Source organism: Pipistrellus hanaki, assembly GCF_964339955.1.
Source record: "Pipistrellus hanaki genome assembly, chromosome: 11".
NCBI lineage: Eukaryota > Metazoa > Chordata > Mammalia > Chiroptera > Vespertilionidae > Pipistrellus > Pipistrellus hanaki.
The window spans coordinates 60,808,968-60,830,528 of NC_140513.1; the positions used below are offsets into that span (position 1 = coordinate 60,808,968).

A 21,561-nucleotide genomic window follows, 5' to 3' on the forward strand; every position below is an offset into this window, starting at 1 on the left:
AAGTTTAAGACTCTTGTCCGCCGCTGAATTAGCCTCTCTGGGGTCGGTTTCGCCAGCAGGATGTGGGGCTGACATGAATAGTACCTAACCTCATTGGGTTGTTATGAGGATTAAATGGGGAAAAATAACAAAACGTATTTACAGGCGTAGGCAGAGCTTGATAAATATTTGCGGTTATCATTATCTAACAGAGGTACCGTTATTATTGGTCAGGTCAGGCAGGAAGCCAGGACGAGAGGAAAAAGCCAGCTGGGCTGGGGGCGTGAACATCCAGAACAGATGTTTGCTCCCTGCCTCTGCCCTCGTGCAGGCTTGGATGGAGATTCCACCTGCTGCTGGCATGAACAGACGCGTCTTCCAGGATGGGAAAATAAATCATTCTCCCAGGAGCTGTCTTCAAACTGAGGAAGTGTTAGGGGCAGAAGTAGAATAGTGGAGACTAGCTATAGTTACAAGAAATACCGATCATGCTCTGTTAACCGGGATTGTGTTGCTCTGATTAAAGAAGGCACATTCTCACCTGGCTGGGAGCTGTGCCTGCGAGTTAACCTGGAAATGAGGTCCATCCTCCCTATCCGAGAACCACCTGTTATCATGGAAAGATCAACAACATTGTTGCCGCCCTTTTGCAACACTCCCCCCCCACCACCCCTGCCAGCCTGCATCGCCTGTAATCTGTAACCTTGATACCCATTCTTATTCCTTTCGCCTACTTCCCCATGCAATCGTCCTTCTGCCCCATATAAACAGCTGCTTTATGGGGGATTGCAGAGCAGATTTTCATGGACGACCTGCTAGCCAGAACCCAAGTACTGAGGTTGCTGAACCCAGGTCCAGTCTGACCCCATGGCTCTCCCAGCTGGCAGGCATGATGGATATAAACTGTCCCTGCTTAATTAATTGGCTCAACTAGTAACAGGCAGCCTGGACCCATTGGTTGTCCGGTTTCAGAAGTGCTGCAAATATGACTAGAGACAGGGGCTTGGTCATCTGGATCTGAAAACTGCCCGGGGTGGGAGGGGGGAGCAGGGAGGGGGACCCTGCTGACCCTGAGCCTACAAACAGGAGCCACAGAGGCAGCAGATGCTTGTTGGAACACGGATTGCTGGGTTGCATGCTTGGGGGTGAGGGGTCCGAGGTTTGCACTTCTAATAAGGGCCCAGGTGATGCTGGCACAGCTGGCCCAACCACACCTTCTACGCTAAACTGGATCTTCATGAAACACTGAACGGTGGCCTATAAAAGTCCTAGAAAGGAAGCAACGTGCTCCCCGATGCACACATTTCCTCTGTACAATTTAAATTCCGTATTTACCTTAGAACAGGACTGGCCAGCTTTACATAGGTGCCGACGCCACCTTTTCATTTGAACCCCCAGGCCTGTGCAGTGTGTGTGGGGTGTGTGTGTGTGTGTGTAGGGTGGGGGGTGGGAAGGAGGCTGCGGCCCTCCATCTGCTCTCCCAGGTGGCGGTGGCTGGTGAGAAATCACTTCCAATTGCACCGCCTCCTTCTGTGGCGGCAGTGAGACGTGAGCAGAGCCAGGACTGGGGGCCAGGACTGGAGGTCACCAGATGCAAAGCCAGGTGCCTAGCAAAGGACAGCTGCAGGGTGGGACTGGCCCCCAGGGTGAACTTTCCTCCTCCAGCACATCACTGGTCACGGAGCTTGGACACCTTTCCCTTTCCTCCTAGAGATAACACTAGGCCTTGGTTGTATTTCAGCTCCAAGCCCCCAAATCAGCAAAACCAGATCAGCGACCCCATGGCTGCATGGGACAATGACCCCCTGTCCTGGTGCTGACCAATCAATCAGTGGAGACCTAGACCCTGAAAGGGCACACCTGAAAAGTTGCTAAATATCCTATTAAATCTTCCCCTGGGAAGTCTTCACCCTTAAAACCCTTAGGATGGAGGATCTCGAAATCTCTCCTTCCCAGGAGCAGCCCACACCTGTCCCTTTCCCTCTCTCCTCCTTTCCTTCTCCCCTGCAGGCAAGTTACCTTTACCTTCCTCACTCCCAAGCCCCAAGGGCCCTTCCTTGGCCTCTCTAACTTGTTTCCTAAACCCATTTCTCCTAGGAATTACTTTTTCTACCTCTGTGATTTACCCAGTAAATGTTCCCTGATAGCTTGGGTCTCGGCTCTGAATTCTTTCCTAGCCAGAACCCAAGAACCGAGGTTGCTGTACCCAGGTCCAGTCTGACCCCATGGGTCTAACACCCGGTGCGTTCCCGCCGCCTACAACACCTCCAAGAAGCGGATCCCTATCTGTCACTTAGTGTATACTGTTTGTGTACAGTGTCATCGAATCCTTCCTGCAACTCTAAGAGGTAGTTATTATGGCAAAGTCCTCCCTTAACATTGTGGATGGGTTCTTGGAATCTGCGACTTTAAAGGAAACTACATATAAGGAAACCTGGATACCCTGGCTTACCATAGGATAACGGACATACGGAAGTATGCTGTGAGAACGGAACTCTCGTTTACGTCAATGTCTATGGTGAGCCTGGTGGAAGGTGCGGTTTCTAAGAACCCATAACCAGCATTGGTGAGGACTTATTGTGCGTGTGTCTGGACGTTACAGATGAAGGAACTGAAACTCAGAGAGACACGCTCTCCGGAGACACATGGTAATAAGGAGCTTCAGAAATCAGATCTTGAAACCTCTGCATTTCCCTTTCTGACCCATACAGTGGGAGAAGAGTTCTTGATTCAAGACTAAAAGTGCCATGTGCACGGTTGGGTATGAAATAGGCACTGGTGGTATCGGGGTCTCACTGCGCCTGGGCCTGCGCCTAAGCCTGAGCGAGGTGGGCTGCGGTTATGGCATCTGGGCATGGGTGACAGGACCACAGCCCATGTTCCTCCACAGCCTGCCCCCCGGTGAGCTCTGGTCTTAGCACCTGGACAGACTGAGCAGGAGGGGCAGGAGGCTCTGACTCCATCCAGGTCTTTGCTTGTCACCCTCAAGGATGTGGCCTTGACATCTACCCCTAGTCCCCGGCCCAGAGGGATACCGCCAGGGCCTGGTCCCCGAAGCCTCAGAACCGAGCCAGCTAATCCCCTAGTCATTCAGCTAAGCTGGCTCGGTTCTGAGGCTTCGGGGACCAGGTCCTGGCGGTGTGCCAGGGCCTGCTCCCCTCTCACCTGCTGGCTCACTCATTGGCTTTCTGGCCCTTGCAGCCCGATGCATTCCCTGACCCAGAACCCCACTGGGGATCACATGCATCTTTGTGTTATATGACAGAGCAGGGGTGGAGCCTGGATATGTGACTCCAGTGACCAGGGGAAAAGGAGGTCTTATCATGGAGGGAGGCCAGGAGAGGCCTGGGAAGACAGGGCTCCAATTCTGAGAGGCTGTCATTTGGAGGATGAAAATAGCAAGCCTCTGCCCAGGCCCAGAGCTCACAAGCATGCTATGGGATCCTAGCCCATTTCTCTCTGATGTGAGCTTGTCCTCTTTCCTCTCTCTGTTCCGCCTCCTTGTAGCCAGAGGCAGCCCCTGCCTTCTTAGGCCCAGGCTCCTGTTGTCAGAGTGTCCAAAGTGGGGGGCACTGTCTCAGGTGGTAGTGGGCGCCTCACATAAGGAGGTGTCCGGGCAGAGGCCACTTGCTAGTGTTGTTTGAGAGGGCATCCAAGCAAGAGAGGTGGTTCCATCGCTGGCTGACATTACAAGCCCCTGCGTTATATGTTAACGGGACAGATTCCCAGGCCTTGCTTCTAATTCCCTGGGGAGGTTTTGCTCTGGGCCAGGACCAGCACATTACCTCCCTAATCCTCACAATGACCTCTCCGGGCAGGTGCCACTGTGGTTCCCATTTCACAGATGAGGAATGCGGCACAGGAGGATTAGTTCCCTGCCCCAGGGCACACCACCAGGACTTCCAGGAGCCGGGCTCTGAGCCCAGGCGCTGTTGTGGATCCTCACTCCCAGCCATGAAGCAGGTGAAGGCACCACCAGATGAGACCTGACCCAAGGCAGGTTCTGAATAAAAGCCACCAGCAGTTCCTCTCCCAAATAACACAAAACGCACAGCACAGGGAGCACCAAGCGAGGGAAACAGGCAGACCTCGAAGTGAGGGTAAGAACTGAACAGTGGTAGAGCTCTCAGCTAAAAGCCATCTCTTCGGTCCAAATAAAATAGTTGGGGTTTTTAAAATTCAAACTTTTCAGTATGGCATGAAGTGCACCCTGGGAATTCCTCCTGCCATTTCTTCATTTAAAAACAAAACAAAACCTGCTCCTTAAAAAATGGACTGTTCAAATACGACGGCATTGAATATATTGACTTAATGGTTAAAACATTAACCCCAGTGAAACTCCTGATATGCTAATTCAACAGAACCACCCAAGCTTTTCTGGGAAAAGCTAGGTCACCCCTGTACCTTGCAAGGTGTGTCCAAATCTTCACCCACAGAGCCTTTCTCAGCCAAATATGTTCTTGCTGAGCAGCTCTCAAAGTCTTAGGAGGACCGAGTACAGAAAAAGAGATCTCTGTACTGAGGGCTGAAATCCCTCGGCACTTTTCCTGCTGAGCTATCCCCTCATTAAAGTTGAGGTCGCCCTAACTGGTTTGACTCAAGGGTCCCAGGTTCGATTCCAGTCAAAGGCATGTGTCTTGGTTGAGGGCACATCCCCAGTGAGGGGTGTGCAGGAGGCAGCTGATTGATGTTTCTCTCTCATCAATGTTTCTAACTTTCTATCCCTCTCCCTTCCTCTCTGTAAAATAAATAAATAAATAAAACCAATAAAATATATATTTTTTAAATAATTAAGTTGGGGGGCAAAGTGGGAGAGGCAGAGGAGGTCTTGCCCCCCAGCACTGCCAATCACCCTTGTTCTTGCATAGAGCTTTGAATAGGGTTGTGGGGTGCTGTTCTTGCTATTTAGTGGTCCCCTCTCTCTCAAATTTGCTAGCCCCTTGTGAAACTGGTTAAAACAGAGAGAGCTGAATGGGATCGACCAGTCAGAGAGGCTGGGTTTTTGTGCTGCCTACGGAAGCTCAGTGTAACCTGGGAGAGGGAAGAAGCAGAGCCAGTGTCTCCTGCAGACTCCAAAATCACCGGGGGATGCCAGTTCATGACCTCATGACCTCTCTCCCATGCCCTGACTCCCTCTACGCACCCAGAAGCTGGAAAGTATGTACATTGTTCAGAAGATCAAGGCCTACCATTCCCCAACCCTTCCCTCCCCCCATGCTCATGCCTTGGGGCTGAGAAAACCACCTAATAAGTCAAGCACATGGGCATGCCTTCATGCTGACTCATACAAATGGCTCCGAGGCTCCTACCTGGGCTGAGAAACGATCAGACCAAGAATTCATTGGACCTTGCCCTCCCAGACACAATAACAACATGATTAAGTGTGAATTTGTAGAGGTAGCTGGTTCTCCAGGTGCCAGGAGACGGGATGCTCAGGGGCCAGTCCTAGGCTATTCACCCAGAACGGAGCCGGCAGGCACTGCTTCCTGCAGTTCCAGGGGCTGGAATCACCGGCACCCTCAACCCTATTCAAAGCTCTACAGCAACATCATGGACTTGCAGGGCTTGGTGCTATGTGGTCTTTATGTGTTAAACATACATACAATTAAGTAAAGACTTATTAAGCAAGAAGATACAGGGGGAGGAAAGGATCCTATATAATAAAGAGATAATATGCAGATTGACCATCACTCTAACATGTAAGATGGCCACCCCCATGTGGTCAAATATGGCTGCTGCCATGTGGACACAAAATGGCCACCACCAGATGGCTGGCAGGGAGGGCAGTTAATGGAGGGAAATTAGGGGTGACCAGGCCTGCAGGGGAGGACATTTGGGTGGGGGGGACCCAGGCCTGAAAGGGAAGGCAGTTGGGGGGGACCAGGCTGGCAGGGGAGGGCAATTAGGGGTGACCAGGCTGGCAGGGGAGGGCAATTAGGGGTGACCAGGCCAGCAGGGGAGGGCAGTTAGGGGCAACCAAGACTGCAGGGGAAGGCAGTTGGGGGAACCAGGCTGGCAGGGGAGGGCAATTAGGAGTGACCAGGCCAGTAGGGAAGGGCAGTAAGGGGCAATCGGGCCAGCAGGTGAGCAGTTAGGTATTGATCAGGCTGGCAGGCAGAAGCTGTTAGGGGCAATCAGGCAGGTGAACCGTTGGGAGCCAGCAATTCTGGATTGTGAGAGGGATCCCAGATTGGAGAGGGTGTAGGCTGGGCTTAGGGACAACCCCCCCCCCCCCCCCCCGCCCATGCATGAATTTTGTGCCCTGGGCCTCTAGTACAGTGAATAAAATACTAAGCAATAACAGATGAACAGAGGGAACCGAGGTGAGAGAGAAGAAAATGTTCATTGGGATGGATACACCAACTGCATGCTAGGCACTATTCAGGTACCTCCCAGAAAGACAGGAAGGTGAAGGAGAAGGGAGTGGATCTGGGACCAGCCTGCCGAGCTTACAACCTGGTACACGGTCACTTGGACGAGTTACGTGACTGCTCTGTGCCGCCACCTGAGCTCGTAACAGAACCTCACCCACAGGACATCAGGAGGATAAAACAATTTTCTATGTGTTGGCTCTCACAGCAGAGCTCAGTACACAGGAAGTGGCCGGCGGAAGTGCCACTATTCACGGGGTTTCTCCTTTAACCTCTCTGATTCACTTTTATCTTTATGAGGTGGGTAGGGCCCACGCTTTCTCGCTGGAGAAACCAGGTCACAAGGGGCAGTAAGTGGAGGTTTGGGAGTTCAACCTCAGGCTCAAATGATTCCAAGATCGCAGGGACCCGTGAGGGTTACAGGAGAGAGAGGCCCAGACGCCAGTCAAAGGGACTGACAGCGGGGCTGCGGGCGGCGGCTCCTGACTCGAGTCTAGAAGGGCGAGCAGGTTGTTTAGTGTGGATGTGAGTGTGGAAGCAGAGTATTTTCCTCCCAGAGTAGAACAGAACAACTCTATGGAACTGTGAGCTGTGCCTTTAAAGAAGGCCTGGGAAGTAAGTACGCCGACCAGGTACGCAGCCTGCTCAGTGCGAGGTGGCTGCTTTCTCCTCTGTGATTTATCTGGTATTCCACCCGGCACCCGGGCCCTCTCACACACACTGCGATCCCCTTACTCACTCTCTCTCTGGGCCCGGGAGAGGTTACTGTCATAGGTATTGCCTAGTATGCCCCAGAGTTGGCTCCCTTGTGGCTAGATGTTACTTAAAAATTTTTTAAGGGCATCAGAGTCAAATAGAATGCTGTTTATTCTAGCCCTTTCCACGAAATGTCCTAGTGTGTCTAATAATAAAAAAGGTGGCGAGGAATTCTACAGTAAAGAAAGCAGTGTACTTTCAATGCAATGTTTTCTAAACCTACTTGGTCACAGAGCCTTTTCTACATAAATAGAAACTTGGGGGAAAGTTGAAGTTCCCCGATCCAATTTGCCTTCCCTGCGAGGGAGGGATGACTGCTTTGCAGGTGAGGAAACAGAAGGTGGAGAAGCCACCTCGAGATGCCCAACTCTGCCGCCAAAATAAGACTCTCCATTCCCAAAAACCTGCGCTGGAACAGCCGCCAGGACTGTCTTTTGCTTTTCATTTTTTAAAAATATATTTTTTTATTGATTTTTTACAGAGAGGAAGGGAGAGGGATAGAGAGTTAGAAACATTGGTGAGAGAGAAACATCGATCAGCTGCCTCCTGCACACCCCCTACTGGGGATGTGTCCACAACCAAGGTACATGCCCCCGACTGGAATCGAACCTGGGACCCCTGAGTCTGCAGGTGGACGCTCTAGCCATTGAGCCAAACCAGTTAGGGCTGCTTTCCAATTTTTAAAACTTGTAGGCAAAACGAAGGATTAGTAGAATTTAGTGACTTGGCCCAAATCACAGCGCTGCCTAGCAGAGGGACAGATGCTGGGCCTAAGTTTACTAACTTTAAAGTCTGTAACAAGCTGGGACCCCCGATCACGAACGGTGTGAGTGCACACCTGCCTGACCCGAGAAAGGGCCAGCGCGTACCTCCGACTGCATTTAGGGTTGGCTCCACTCCTCTTGCCAGCTGGCTGGCGCACACCTCACTGGACCCATGAAAACAAAGCTGGGCACTTGGCAAGTAAAGGCATTCTCATTAACCCCCTCACGGGGCAGCAGCTCCTACTCTTCCAAAGGAAACAATGGTGGAGGCGGACGTGCACCAGGGCTGGACACACCCGCAGCAACGCTCCCTCCATCAACACTTCCCTCCAGCATTTCCCTGAGGCCTGCCAAGGGCCTGAGCAGCCTCCCCCAGCCCCCCGCCCCCCGCTGATCTGTCTTCCTGGCCACACGGTGAGTGCCAGCCTGTGCCTGGGAAGGGGAGCTTGGGTGAAGGAGAGAACGTGAGCCTGGTCCTGGGCCAGCAGCATCCAGCCTCCAGCTCCCCCGCCAGGAACCCAGATCACCTCAGGGGAAGGGGGATGAGCATCTGGACACCGCCAAGGGGTAGAGGCAGGCGTCTTGCCTAGAAATGAGCGTCAAACCCAAACCGTGTATGCTGCCTTGTCCTGCAGCAGGGCAGGAAGCAGGACGGCAAGAGGGAGCTGGAGAAAAAGGAGAGGCGGGAGAATGCTTCCCTGAAGTGTTTCCTCCATGGTGTTTACATATTCACTTGAATTCCTAAAACATACTGTGTTTTAGAAACATGATTTTTTGCCAATTCATGTCACTCAGTTGCAAGTGCCCTCAGCACTTCGGTGTCAGGCCCTGCTGGGCAGCGAGATAGTGCCAAGGTGATGAAGAAGGCGGGCAGGACTGGGCGAAGGTTTGAAAACTGCTTCTGCAGGTTGCAGGGTTGCCTGCTGGGCCCTGAGGGGCTGGGGTGTGAGAGGCTGAGAGCCAGGGGTGCCCTCCTGCCCTCTCTCCTTACCCCCTTCTCTCCCCGTCAAGCATGTCTGCTTTGATCTGTCAGGTTTCCTGGTGGTGAGGGTTCCTGGGAGGCTTCGTTGCTTGATGTTTATAAATCCCGGGGGAATGGTGGAGGTGCTTCCTGTGGGACTGGTGGAGGAGCACGGCTGTTACTACACCTGCGAAGCAGATGCCGCTATTGATTGCCCTAATGGTTCCAGCGGCGGGGGACACACACTTACACTTGATTGTTTGCTGACAGCCTCTGCGCACAGAGCGGAGCGCCAGCCTGGCCTGGCACAGCCGCAGGCGGCACGTGCTCCCTCTGACAGTCTGTGTGGCAGCTGCTGGGACAGGCCCGGGAGCGCCTGGGGCTTGGGATGCTTCTGGTGCCAACCCTTACGGTGACGGGTGCCTCCGGGCATGGGAACGAAGCAGGTTTTCAGACATTTTCCCCCACAGACATGTCTAGGTCTAGGGTGGCTCTCACCTCGCCAACTCCGGCCAGCAGGAACGCGGTACAGACATGCCCAGAACCAGGGTCAGCCCAGCCTGTCGCTGCCTTTGCTTTGGTGTGTGGAGCTCACAGGTGGAGGCAGCCCATGGGAGACTCCGGGTGCCTGAGAATGAGTGAGAAGTTCAAGTCCTGGCCCCACCGCTGGCACACGTGTGGCCTGGGAAGTCGACACCTCTCTCAAAGCCTGTGTTTTCTCATCTATACATCAGAGGGCAGTGGAGGGGTTACATTGTGAATGTAAGGTGATCAGCACAGTAGGTAAGTGCCTGATATGTCTTAGCCATTTTCAGTATTATCATCGTGGACACATTATCTGAGAGGAGCAACTCAGCAAAGGCCAGGGAAGTGTCCCATCTCAGCAATAGCCCATCGGATGGTCTGGAGCCCGGAGTGAAGCTCGTTAAGACAAAAATCGAAAGCAGACCGAAGGAACCGCTGTGTGGATGGCTGTTTTCTATCTTCTCAAGAATACCATGAAAAAAAATGTTTTTCAGAAATGAGCATGCATGACTGCAAGAGATGTCTCTCCTTAGAGAAATCCCCTGGATAGAAGCTCTTTGAAAAGAAATTTCAAAATCTATAAATGTAAAAACAAGGTCAGGGGTAGCCCTCTATCTGCTGTCATCACATTCGTGATGGCCCTTCAGGCCCAGCCAGACTGGGTTTCACTCGGATTTCATTAGCTACAGGAATGGCATTTCAAAACAGGTTCTGAAGGAAAATGTCATGAGCTTATCTTTCCGGGGGCCCAGGCAGCAATCCGAGAATCAGCTCAGGACTCGTGTTACACCCCTCGTCCCACACATTTCCCTCTGCCTCTGCTGGCGGCAGGGGCTTTGGGGGAGAGTGTGAGTGTTCACCCCCTAAGCCCCGTGACTCCGCACACCTGTAACCTCACTGCTGCCTGCAGCTGCACAGCCATGCAAATGTACATGTTTGTGTTGGCGTCTCCGTGTCATCTGGAAGTGGCGGCTAATGTGGCAGCGTTGCTCTGGGCGCCAAAAATAAAGTTACAAGCCTGTAAAAGTGCATCCCTGAGGCTTAAAATCTGTGACCTAAGTGTGTGTTAACTAAAAAAAAATTTTTTTAAATGTGAAGCTAGATGCCTCCTTTAAACAGAAGGAAATTGAGGAGTGGATGAATGAAGGATTGCATAAAATATTTCTCATCAGTGGGAGTCGAAATTTCTAAAAGACTTATCGTATGGGGATTTCCTTACAGTAGAGGTTTTGTAAATGATTAAAGGTTTTATAAGCACGATTAAGGATTGAAGGTGATGTATCTTAGCAGGCAGGTAATTGTATACCCACCTGCCCCTATCTCCCATCAGATGCCTCCTCCTTTGGAAGCAGTAAAGCTATGAGGATGGACTGTGGGGCAGTGGAGGGTCAGGGGAGCAGATTGTCTGGGTCGGAACCCAGCTGTTATTTAACTATCTGTGTGAGCTTGGGTAAATCTCTACAGCTCAGTCTCCTCATCTGTAAAATGGGGCTGATAATAATACTACCAACATCATAGTGTGGCTGTAATATTTTTGAAATACTTAGATGTGTATATGGCACATTTCTATATAAATGCTAGCAGTTGACATTTTATTATTAAGTATTATCTTATATAATAAAAGCCTGATATGCAAATTGACTGAACATCAAAACAAATGGTGGAACGACCGATCGCTATGATTCACACTGACCACCATGCAGGAGCCAGTGGTGCCAGTGGAGGGTGGGAGAGGGGAGCTCAGATTATCCTGCTGGTCACCCCACAGAGAGAGGGGACCAGTGGTGGTGGTGGTGGTGAGAGGTAGGCAGGGCCAGGGAGCAGCTGGCATCAGGCCAGCCTAGGTGGGTACCAGCAGGGGCTGCCCAATCACCCTGCCCATTCCCCACAGATCGGCCCTGATTGCCAGCCAGGCCTAGGGACTCTACCCATGTACGAATTTTGTGCATCAGGCATCTAGCTATTAATATTACTAATCCTGACTGTCATCAGATTCTCCCATTGTTCCTCCTGCCCAAAAGTTCCCTGCATCAAAAACAACAGTGTAATCTCACAGGAACGTCATTTCTTTACTCTGTTTTCTCATCCAGTCCCCTGGCTCTGCTGCCTCCTTCTCCCTGGCATGGCCACACCCCTAATCAATAAGCTCTCAGGACAATGAGGCCTGGTCAGCATTAAACAATCTTAGGCACACTGACCACAGAGACGGAGTTCCAATCAAACTGAAGGTAACATCTAGGCCTCAGTTGTGCTTCAGCTCCAGGCCCAGAAAAGTGGTGAAACCAGACAAAGTGACATCATAGCTGACTCCAGGATCCGATGCACTCACTGCTCAACTACCCCCTTCCCTAGTGCCCACCCAACAGTAGAGGCCACGACCCTGACCATCACCCTAACTCAGTCCCCTATATAACCCATCTCCTAGTAACCATTGGGAAGCCAGCTCACCCGTGACACTGGGGAGGGTCACTTCCTACAAATAAACGTTCTTTTTTGTCAGCTCCTCATCGGGTCTTTCTGAGCTTTGACGTGCTCAGGCAAACTCAGCCCTTTAGTCTGGTCACAACAGGAGCATGTTAAAGGCATCTCCATTGGCCTGTATTAACATTCCAGATTGCTTGACAGGCACCTTGAAAGACAGGAAGTTCTGAGAGGCTGGGACTCCTAGTAAACACAGGTCTATTAAATGGGGAATGCAGTTTGTCTATGGCAAGGGGGCTTACAAGGTGGTTAAGATGTAGGGCAGTGCTTCTCAGCTGGAGGTGACTTTGTTCCCCTGGGGAGACACCTTGCAATGCCTGGAAGGGTTTGGTTGCCATGCATGGGAGGAGCAAGTGCTGCTGGCATCTGGTAGGTGGGGGCCAGAGATGCCGAGGACAGGCTCCTTCTCCGCCTCCCCCTAGCAAAGCATTATCCCACCCACATGTCAACAGTGTCAAGGTTTAGAAACCCTGGTTAGGGAGGACCTGGGGCAGAAAGCACCCTGGCCCCACAGGAGCATCCACAGAGACTGCATCCGGTGTGAACCTCTAGTACCCAGGAGCTAGGCTAGTTTCCACAGGTGCCCGCCCTGCTTACAATGATGGACAGCAGGTGCCACTCCTGCAGGGCAGAGGAGATCTGTTACCGAGAATCCTGGTTCTCAGAGAGAGGAGACTGAGGTGCTGGCCTCGTCCCCAAGCACCCTGGTAGTTTCTCTTTCAGCAATGCCTAGGCGGCTGTTGCTTTCAATATTTTTAGTTTCATGCACTGAAGCATTGTACTTGTGAGGTTCCAAGCACTCCGCGATGGTTCTTTACATTTAACATGTCTAAAACATGCTCAATGAATTCTTTTCCTCTCCTTCCAAAACACGCTCCTGCCCAGTCTTCCCGCTCTCAGGGGATGCCTTGTCCATATTCTCTGTTCCTCAAGCCAGAAGCCCAGGCAGGATCCTCCACTTCTCCTTTCCTCAGGAATGGGATGTTGCTTCCTCCCCCTTAAATACATCCTGAGTGCTTCTCTCTACTGCCCCCAGCCTCGCCTGGCCTCTGTGGATAGCTTCCGTAACGGACTCTTCAGTCTCGACAATTTCTAATTAATTCTGGGCACCATGCTCTGAGTCATTCTGGCAAAAACAGTGATTAAAGGCTATGACTCGTGACATCCTTTGATGGCTTCCCACCAAGGCTTCACGTAAAATTCAAACCCCACACCATGGCCTGACATAATCTTATAGGAGGGGTTCTCAAAGAGAGTGATCCCCAGACCAGCAAAATGGGCACTGGCTGGAACTTGTGTAAAAATGCAAGTTCCCAGGCCCCACCCTACCCCAGACCTACCGGGTCAGAAATTCAGAAGTGGGGCCCAGTGCCCTGGGCTTTCAGAGCTCTCCATTGTGATGCTGGGGTTTGGAGACCGCTGGGGCTTGGGGACCGCTGGGAGTTGGGGACTCCTGCCTACTGCGCCCTCCTCTTGCTCTGCTCTCCTCCTTTCCGATCACACTTCAGTCTATGGGGCTTCTTTCCACTTCCTTGAACTGCCAGGGTCTTTCCTACTCAGGTCTTACACAGGCTGCCCCAGCTGCCAGGACATGGCTCCTGTCTCTGTTCTCAGACTCAGGTCCTGGCCTCCGACCACTCTTCCTAACGTAGGCTTCGGCCTCTCTCTTTAATTCTCTGCGGCTACAATCTGTTGATACATAGCACTCCCCATCACTAGGTGCTTTCTCTCTCTATTTTCAGGATTGTTTGCTATTATCAGGCTCCTCTATTAGTCTGTTACCTCCACAAGGCCAGGGCCATGTCTGCTTTGTTTGTCAATGTGTATACAATGGATACGACAGTGCATGGTGCATAGATGATCAATACATTAAGCGCACGAATGCATTAACACCCTTGAGGTCCTTCAGGTAGAGTACAGGAAGAGAAAATATGTGGGATACTGCTCCCCACTTCAGCGTTGGAAGAAGGCAGACATAACTCATTGATCACCAGTGTTTCCCCTAATGCCTAGATATGCCCTCTGAATATGTCATGACCATTCATCCCAAGCATTCTCTCTCTCACACACACACACACACACACACACACACACACACTTGTTGCTTGCCATGGAAATGAGACAAGTATATCAGTTTTCTAAATAATACTTTAAGAATAACTTAATTGATGATGTCATCTGTGTACCAGAAATATGCTAACATTTCATAAGCAATCTCCTACTTCACAGTCCTATGATCCCTATAGGGAAGCTATAACTGCTGTTCCCACTTTCAGATTAAAAACGGAACTGGAAGATGATGTCATCTGCCCAGGTTCCCACAGCAGGTGGCAAAGAGAGGGTCTAAAACCAGGATGGTCTGACTGCAGCACCTGTACTCACTGCTGAACCCTTTCACTGTGGTCAGAATAACACGCAACACAGGCCATCCGTGAGACAGACCATGGAGAGCCTCTCACAGGCAAAGGAGTCAGAGAATCCCAGCAGAGTTCTGAGGCAGGAGCGAGGCAAAGGCGAGGGAAGCAAAGGGTGGGAAGCAAAGACATGAACCTTTACCCACACCTACTCCTTTATGAAAAGAGGTCACCGCGGGGAAGAGGAGAACTTTGGTAAAACGTGCTCAGTTCCCGGGCTGTTTGGCTGAGCACATTCTATTCAGAGGTGCTGCCGCCGCCTACCCTCTCACCCCAGGAAAGTCTTCTTTTTGAATATGGGAAGCATATCTGACCTCTGCAGAGGTCACCTGTGTAAGTGAATCCTGGGGTGTGGGCAGTGCTGAAAAGGTCTCCTGGGAAGGAGACTGCTTTTTGAGTCGCCTGGGTGTCCCAGCTAAGACGATTCACCTCTCTTGAGCCAATAATCCTTCCATGCAACGCGTTCTGTTATTGTTGGAAGAATGCTGCTCATGTGAAAAATGTGATGGCAGAAAATGTTTGGAAACCATAAATCATTAAAGTATTTTAATAAAAGTCAGTGTTTACACTAAATATCCTCACTGAGTAGGATCCAAAAAAGAAAGAATTCTCGGTTGATTTGCACCAGAGGGAAGTCTGTGAGTCGGTGGAATTGATAGCACAGCCTTCGCTTCCATGGCAACCGGCTGATGTCACACACAGGACGAAGACCTTCCCGGTGGGCCCAGGGTTCCGCTTGGAGTTATGATATGTGTAGTGAAGCCAAAGTGATTTCAAATGTAGGCAATATTTTAAAGATGAATTTTACTTAACTTGATTTTGTAAGGAAGTGATTAAAGCAAATCAGGCCATTCTTTCCAATGTCCTAACCAGAAATGGATGCAGAAATCTCCTATAATTCACAAATTGACCTTGACACTTTGCCACGACTCTATGGAAAGATAAAAGAATCTTGATGCGGGGAAGACACCATTCATATGGGGCCCGCCACCTTTGGGTGAGGGTTCCCCGAGGAGCAGCATTAGTGTCCTCCCAAAGAGGCCCTAACAACTCAGATTTGGGTACCGCCCAGAGCTACTGAATCAGTCTCTGAAGGCAGGACTCTAGACTCTGAAATTTTAATGTTTCCCAGAGAAATCTTAACTAGAATCATTTTGGTAGAATGTGGACAACTTAGGAAACATCCCTTCATCCCGTCTGGATGCAGGTAAAGTCTTGAACATCATTACATCTCCATGAGAAATGCCAGCCGCAATCCCATCCTCAGCCCCTGGACTCCGAGGAGGATCACAGAGAGCACACAAGGGCACGTAAGGCATGCGCATGTTCTCTGAGGGAAGCAAATGAGTGTCACGTAGTAGGATTGGACTTCTAGATCAGTGTTTCCCAACCTTCTCTCATGATGAGAATCACCTGGTGGAGTTGTTAAAACACAGATTCCTGAATCCCAACTAAGAAGTGCTAAACTAGGATTTTTGGGAACATATAGGTAAAATTGTATACTTAACTAGTGCTCTAACACAGATGTTATATACAGAGCACTAAGTTAGGTATGCAATTTTACCTATATGTTCTCAAAAATTCTAGTTTAGCACTTCTTAGTTGGGATTCAGGAATCTGTGTTTTAACAACTCCACCAGGTGATTCTCATCATGAGAGAAGGTTGGGAAACACTGTATCTAGATTTCAAAACCCAGCAAGATTTTAAGAATCAGGCAAACAGATGACAGTAAGTGGTCTCCTTCATGTTGGCAATAAGGACAATTAAAAATGCCTCATCAACTCTCACTATCCCATACAATAAAAGGCTAATATGCAAATTGTCCCCTTAACAGGGAGTTCGACCAGGGGGAGGGGCTGACTGGCCAACCGCCAGAAGCCCCTCCCTCCAGCTGGCCCTGCCAACTACCAGAGGCTCCTTCCCACCAGCGGGGCCTCTAGTCATTTCATAAAAGAAAGGGCATTTAAAATACAAAAGAAGAAGAAAAAGGAAGAAGAAGAAGAAGAAGAAGAAGAAGAAGAAGAAGAAGAAGAAGAAGAAGAAGAAGAAGAAGGGAAGGAAGAAGAAGAAGAAGAAGAGGAGGAAGAAGAAGAAATAAGAAGGAAAAAATTAAGCTCAGAATACAGGACAGCCCTTCACGTGGAACAAATTGAGGGTAAGTATGAGGCATGTGTTGCCATGTCCTACTTCCCTCATTCTGTCCGCAGGCAGCACCAACTCCTGCACTGACATCGGGACCCCTCAGGCTGTAGAGAGACCAGGGTTTCATGAAGACAACAGCCAATTATAAGCTCTGCCTCTGTGAGCCCTGTGATATGGCCATCGCTAACATGACAAATTCACCCCAGTTTGCTCATCGATAAAGTAAGGATAATTGTTATTGTGGGTATCAATGATCTAACATGAATTGATCAACTGTCACATAGGGGGAGGTCTGACAGATGTCTTCCCGCCCAGTGTCCTCTTCTCAATGGCTGTGCCATCTCCTAGGACTCGGGTTGGATGTGAGATAAAGACTAGAGATTAAAAGGAGGAGGAAAGGGCTGGTTAGCCAACTGTTCCCAGGTGGCTTTTTAAAGCTTTTCTTGCTTTGGGTTCTGATGGAGTTTCACATTGGAAACCTTTGGAACCTGACTTGTTACCAACTGTCTGAAATGTGTCCTCTGCCTTGTTTGTCACGAAAAGCTGTGGGTACAAGTAAATGCCTGCCACGTGTGTTTAAAATACCTTTTTGCTTTTTTTTCTGTTACACCTGTTTATGAGTAAATTATTCCTCCAAAGTAAGAATAGTCCGGGTGATTATTTGTAAATGGTGCAGAAATGTGTATGTGTGGACAGAGGGAGGAAGGAGTTGTGTAAAATGATAGAGAGGCTCACAGGTAAATTCTGTTCTGCAAACAAATTTTTTTCATACAAAGAATTGAATAACTTCAGAGCTAACACTTTTTGGAGTGCCTGCTTATGTGTAAGCATTCTGCTAAGCACGGCTACATGCATGGTCACATCTTAGCACCCACAATCCCCTCCTGTTGTTATTCCTACTTTCTTAGGAGGAGACCAAGCCTTACGTGGACACCTGCCCAGTGTCACCAGCTGGCGAATAGCAGAGGCAGAATGTGAATCTAGGTCTGGAAATGCAGGACCTAAACCCCAGACCACCTCACTAAACCTCCTAAGTAAAAAAAAATACAGAGAACAGAGAGCGTGTTTAATGTTTATAAACCGGAAAGAAGAGCTGTTTTCTCTTCTTTTCTTCTTAGAAGGCAGTTGGCCAATTTGGCTTATGTTTACCTTCGTGAAGGTAGGGGGAAAAAAGAGCTTTTGGAAAAGCTCATCCATCAATCCCTAGAGCACCAGTGTCTGGCTTCCCGGGGCTGGGCCTCAGCACGAGTTGGTTGTTGTGTTTCCTAAAGGGATGGCCCCCTTTCTCCCAGAAGCAGTCGCTCCAGCTCCACTGACTGCACAGAGAGTGGTGGCCAAGGGCCTGTCATCCCGCCTCCTCCGAGGCCGTGCGGGGAACGCTCCTTTGGAAGCAGCTCTAAATCTGTCACGTTGGGCGGCTCGCTAAGACTCACTTTATTAGCTAGCACCGAGAGCTCATAAAACATGTCAGGAAGTCTCTGTAAGCTGTAAAAACATTTCCAAAGGTCACTGCCGACACGCCGGACTTCAATGGCTTTTTAAAGGAAAAGCAAACAGAGGCAGAGGCGCCACGATCCCAAAGCAGTGGCTGCGGATGGGCGGGAAAGGCTGATGCCCCACTGCACCGGCCGCGAGATAACTTGTGCGGGAGGGTGAAGGAAAGGCCCAACAGCCACGGAAGGGCAGTGGGAAGGTGGCAAGGAAGGAAAGCAGGGCGCAGGGCCTGGGCTCACAGGAGGTACTCTCTCCCTCGGCTCTTTAGGTTTGAGATTTGGTGGGGAGGGGGGGACAGCCAGTCACACCTGCAATAGACTCCTTCTAAGCAATGGCACCGGCAGCAGGGAAGTGATTCATTTCAGATTAACCATAGCACATCGGGCATCCTTCTTAATTCATGAGGTGTTTTTTTTTTTTTCTATTATTTCTATATTAAGTATACTTTTAAAAAATATGTTTTTATTGAGTTCAGAGAGAGGAAGGGAGATAAAAAGATAGAAACATCAATGATTGTGCCCTGCCTGGGAATGGAACTGATGGACCTCTTGGTGCATGGAATAATGCTCAACCAACTGAGCCACACTGGCCTGGCAAGCATACTTTTTAATAATAATAAGAAGATATATTTTAAAAGGGGGAGGAATGATCATGTCACCTTAAAAGCTAGGAAGGCAGTTTCATGTTTCGAGAGCCAGGCATTGACATTGGGGATGTTTCAATACAAAGTGTCGGAGAGCCAGTGATTCTGCTAGACTGGAAATAATAATCATGGAGCTTTCCACTCACAGCTGACAGGCCCAGGCCCGGGAGAGACAACACATTTTTATCCTGGTGTCGGATAAAAATTTTAGACGTGAAAGCTGAACTTTGGGGTGAGGGGGTGAGGGGAGAGGGTGCAGGGCTGGAGGGGCCATCTGCAGAGTCAGCCAGTCAGAATGTCATCTTGGAGAAGCTCAGCGTGATAAGTTGGTCTGCCCCAGACGGAGAGCAGCAAGTTCTGTCCTGCTTGGCAGCGGCCGAGGGCTGCTCGGGCGCACAGCTTGTCCGGGGGGCTGTCCCGAATTAATCCACTGCAGCCTCCAATGCGGAGCGAACGTGAATCAGCTGCCTGAACATGACAGTGCTCCGTGAACGGCAATAACCGGAGATACCATGGGGCTGAGCTGCTCCTTCCCTTTTTCTTAGTCTTTTATTTCTTCTCTTCTCTTTCCTAAGACAGGCAACACAGCGGCAGACAGGGTCTAGGCCTGGAAGCCCTTGGGGGCTGAGCCCCTGTGGTGCCTTGCCTGCCTCCTAGCTATAGGCTACCTCTCCGCTCCCCTGTGTGGCATCTACTGATAGAGATAACAATAGGACTAGCCTCAAAGGACACGTGGGGGATTAAATGAGATAGGCTTTTTTAAAAAAAACACTTTTTATTGTTGACAGCATTACAGATATCTCCCTTTTCCCCCTCCGTTACCCCCATCCTTCCATCCCTTACCCCCCCCCCCATTTCTTCACTACCCTATTGCCCCTGCCCATGGGCTATGCCCATCTATGATAATAAAAGCATAGTATGCAAATCAACCAAGTGGCAGAACAGTGAAACGACCTTCCGGATGAAGCAGGGGCTGCGAAGGCCTACTCTTGCACAAATTTCGTGCATCGGGCCTCTAGTAAGCATATAAGTTCTTTGGTTTATCTTTTCTCATCCCCCAAACCCCACATCGAGATAGGTCAGTCTGTTCCATAGCTCCATGCTTTGAGTCTTATTTTGTTGGCCAATTCATTTTATACATTAGAGTCCACAAATAAGTAAGATCATGTAATATTTGTCTTTCTCAGATCAGCTTATTTCTCTTAGCATAGTATTTTCCAGGTCCATCTATGCTATCCCAAAGGGCAAGAGATCCCTCTTTTTTTATAGCTGCATGTTTTTATATATATATATAACTGATTTTTACAGAGAGGAAGGGAGAAGGATAGAGAGTCAGAAACATCGATGAGAGAGAAACATCATCCTGCATGTTCCCCACCCCTTCACTGGGAATCAAGCCCTCAACCCCGGGCACATGCCCTCTGACTGATTCGAATCCGGGACCCTTCAGTCCGCAGGCCAATGCTCTGTCTACTGGGTCAAACCAGCTAGGGCAGCTGCATATGCTTTTAAAGCCCTCAGCAAGAAGCTTGGCACCTAGTGGGCATTCAGTAAATGAAGGAATTCACTAGTGTGTTCCTGGCCTGGCAGCTCTCTGTGGGCAGGGGTCATATCTCTCCTCTTTCAGATCCCCAGCACAAGGTGCCCGGGCACCCAAGGGAGAAGGGCAGCTTTAAATATGGTCAACAATAAAGTAATTTGGTTTGATTTATTTCACTTTCCTTTCCTGGTTACCCCTCCCACTCCCCATTTTTTTCTTCTCTAAAATAGTAAACCATGTTTTCTCTTGCTCTCAAACAGATGTATCATCAACAGCTGGTCGAGTCTGTCCAATTCATTTCCTATTTTTTTTAACTTGTTCTAGATATAGTTATCTTTCCTGTATTATTTTTGATATTCAGCATTCCTTTCCCACTTCCTCTTTTCATAGCTTTCTGCCCTGGGAAAACAACCTTTCTCTCAGTTATTGAGGTTCTGGTGAGTTTGCCAATCTGTTATCCCTCCCCAACCCTACTTACCCCAACTCATATATACCCAGAATCATCCTCATTTATTGGACTCTGAAGTTACCTGCATTCTAATAAATCCCTTTTCCCACTCAGGCTAGTCAGTCAGTTTCTGTTGCAGCCACAGGGCCCTGCCTGAGACCTGTCTTGTTTACTTTCTTCCTCTCTAGTCATGTTTCTTTTCAACTTCATGGATGGTCTTCCATCTGCCTCCTAGATCATCTTCCACCAAATGTAATCTCCTTCTTCACTGAGCATGACAGAATTTATCCCACTCTGTGGGTAAGGATGACAGCACCTCTTTTCTAATAAGTTCAGTTCTCCTCTTAGCTAGCACAGTGGCTCCATGAAATTCAGTTACCTTTAAACACACCTGATCTTTTTGCTGAGTTAAATGTTAATGTTAGCATCCTAAGTGCCCTAAGACTGAGCTATCACAACTTAAAAATGGTTTTTATGAAGAGAAAGAGCTGCCATCTGCTTTAACTCTATTTCTTTTACAGTGTGGAGAAAGGAGGAAAGACTTTTAATGACTTGCGTAAGGCCAAACTACCGAGAGAGGGCAGATTAGAATGCAGTCTCCTGATACTTGGTGAAATGCTCTCATCATCTTATTGAGCAACTTATGAGAAAATGCCATTTTGGACCAAATCCAAGCACATTTTCTTTGTGAGGAAAAAAAAAATAAAGCCTTTGTCATAGGACAGTAACAACTACAAGACAGACTCATAATAAAGACATCTAAGGTTTGTTCAAATAAAAAAGAAGTTAGAGCCCGAGCTGGTTTAGCTCAGGGGAGAGAACGTCAGCCTGTGGACTGAAGGGTCCTGGGTTCTATTCAGGTCAAGGGCACATGCCTGGATTGCAGGTTTGATCCCCAGTAGGGGCCGTGCAGGAGGCAGTCCATCAATGGTTCTCTTTCATCATTGATGTTTCTCTCTCTCTTCCTCTTCCTTCCTCTCTGAAATCAATACAAATATATATTTTTTTTTAAAAAAAAGAAGTTAGGAAAGGAATCAAGGAA

General features: G+C 49.4%; 1 protein-coding gene across 1 annotated transcript in view; it reads right to left on the minus strand.

Moving 5' to 3' along the window:
- Positions 1–21,561, minus strand: part of MOB3B (MOB kinase activator 3B) — a 181,379-nt gene that overhangs the window by 48,820 nt on the left and 110,998 nt on the right. The gene's annotated exons all lie outside the window — the stretch shown is intronic.